We start from the raw sequence: 2426 nt of genomic DNA, 5'->3' as shown, positions 1-2426 counted from the left end.
TTGAATGGGAATATTAACTTATGGCCATTTTACCCACATATTGCAAAAAGTAAAATGGTGTATCAATTCATTCCATTATTTCTTTCATAACATAGTTGAGAATAATCTTTATACAAATTTTGGTTGAAAAAATCCTGAAACCCCAAAATGTATTGGTGATTGAAAAAAAAATCCCATTGTTTTTGCCTATACATATAATTTCATGTCATTTTATTTTTTAAACAACTTAGTCCTGGCGTCCACTACAGAGGACATAGCATAACGTATGAATAAAATATTATTTTATATATATGTTTTTTTACCATTTGTTTATTGTGCTCTAAACAGTGTGATGACATGGAAAAAAACTAAATTCAAAAAACTTTTTTTTTCTGGGTCTCAGGAGGGTATTGCACTAATCCTGCAGTTTCTCTGTACTTTTACACAACTCTGGCGTCTGATTTCTCACATTCGTGATTCTTGATGCAATCAGTTCTACAACAGCAAGCCAGGTTGTAATTGGTATTTCAAAGCCTTTCTTGCTTTCTCTTTTCAGCTCATCCGCGGCCCAGTCGAGTCTGAACCGAACCGAACCGAACCGAACCGCTGTAAGTGCAGCGGCGAAACTGCGTGTCCTGACCTCGGGTGTTTCTGAACGTTAAGGTTTGCTTTAGTTCGGTTTATAGTCAGGATCCAGGTCTGACAGAACTGATGCAGGTTCTGCTGTAGACCCTCTTCTGTTGGGTCTCACACACACACACACACACACTCTCTCTCTCTCTCTCAATTCAAAATGTGTTTTATTGACTTGTTTCAATGTATTGCCAAAGCATTTCTATATTTTTTTTTTTACAGTGAAACGCTCTTTCTCTTAAATAAGATTCCATAGAGAAGAAATGGGTTTTTTGAGTATTATTAAATAATAATTATTTTTCATAAGAATACGTTATATTGTTTTTCTAGTAATGTTGTCATCACGCATCGGCTCTGGTTCCGACAGCTGTTAGGCTTGTTCGACTTCATGCAGCTCTGCGCAGACCGATCGGCGGCAGACTTGAAGCAGTGCATGCCGGTTAGAAATTTTGTCCGACTTGATACAGCGCCGACGCCACGTGACTGTGACGTATGCCATCAAAGTACCGCGAGAGCGATTCGAGAGTAGCCGGAGAACTCAGCCAGCGCAGCTTCTGAAGAGCGGCTGCTCTGAGTCTGGGCTGCACGAGCTCTGATGACGACACAGCTGTTCCACGATTGGCCGGATTCACCGCATGACAACGATCACGTGCGTTTCGTGTTTATTCGGTTTATTCTCACACCTTTAGTTCCACTAAAGCTCACAAATCAGTTTTTTTTATAACAGTAAACACTCTTTTCATGTAGTCGCGATGTATTGTGTTATGTTTATCAAAATAAAACTGATTAAAAAACGTTGATTCCACTTCATTGATAGTAGCTGTAGGCTTATGTTGAACTTTATTCTTGTTCAAACAAACGCTGTATGAAGCAGTACATAAAGTATTGAATGAAAATGTCTCTGAAACATCTGTGTATTTGGCAAATATTGCATTTATTTCACTTCAGCTGTGCTAAAGTATACAAACACCACGTGAGCAGTCACTACGGGAACCAGAAAGTGTCCGACTTCACATCTCCGTTTGCAGCTCCTCCCCGCCTGCGCGCGGCTACTCTCGCCGATCAGTTACATCCAGCCGCAGCCGATGTCGAACACACCTAATGTCTTTTGTAATGCTTTGTTTGAACCATAGACTGGTTTGAACGTTTAGTTTACAGTGTGGAACAACACATTTAGAACACAACAATACGTATTAAGAATAACAGAAATATAACGAATAGTTGAATAAAACACTTCCGACAGCTGTTGTCATGACACGTGCACCGGTGCGTGTGACGTCATCGCGTACGTCACCGAACCGGATGTTGATATAAAGTCTGGCGAAAGCGCAGAAAGGAAACAGCAGCGCGAGCTGTACGGAAATAAACAAACACTCGATCTAAATCTGCTGGTAAGAGTTTTAATCATACTAACCAGTTAACGGCGAAATTTGGTTTTATTTCGACCATCAATCGCCATAACCGTTTTCAAGCACATCTGATCATGCTGTTGTTGTTGTTCTGTGACGCTAAACGACAGACGAGAGAGAGAGAATTGTTCTACTTACCTTTTCATTTTTTATTTATTTTATGTATGTATATGTATGATGATTAGAAATGCTTTGGCAATACATTGAAATAATTGTCATGCCAATAAAGCACATTTGAATTGAATTGAGAGAGAGATTGAGAGAGAGAGAGGTGACATATGAAGAAGAGAGAGAGAGAGAGAGAGAGAGAGAGAGAGAGAGAGAGAGAGAGAGAGAGAGAGAAATGACATAGGAAGAAGAGAGAGAGAGATTGAGAGAGAGAGGTGACATAAGAAGAGAGAAAGA

The 2426-nt window shown here is 39.8% G+C and overlaps 1 protein-coding gene across 4 annotated transcripts in view; it reads left to right on the top strand.

Annotated features, from left to right (window-relative positions):
* Positions 1 to 1900: 1900 nt before the first annotated feature.
* Positions 1901 to 2426, top strand: part of ypel5 (yippee-like 5) — an 8223-nt gene continuing 7697 nt past the window's right edge. Inside the window, exon 1 of one of the 4 annotated variants that reach the window (XM_056257745.1) lies at positions 1901 to 2005. The gene's annotated coding sequence lies outside the window, so the exon portion shown is untranslated. The remainder of the gene's footprint in view (positions 2006 to 2426) is intronic. The other 3 variants (XM_056257744.1, XM_056257747.1, XM_056257746.1) reach the window with 3 other exon arrangements.

The sequence above is a fragment of the Rhinichthys klamathensis genome, unplaced genomic scaffold, assembly GCF_029890125.1.
Source record: "Rhinichthys klamathensis goyatoka isolate OS25496 unplaced genomic scaffold, OSU_Roscu_1.1 h1tg000142l_1, whole genome shotgun sequence".
NCBI classification, from domain to species: Eukaryota; Metazoa; Chordata; class Actinopteri; order Cypriniformes; family Leuciscidae; genus Rhinichthys; species Rhinichthys klamathensis.
Note: the sequence above shows the minus strand (reverse complement) of the source record. Positions and strands in the feature narration are given on the sequence as shown.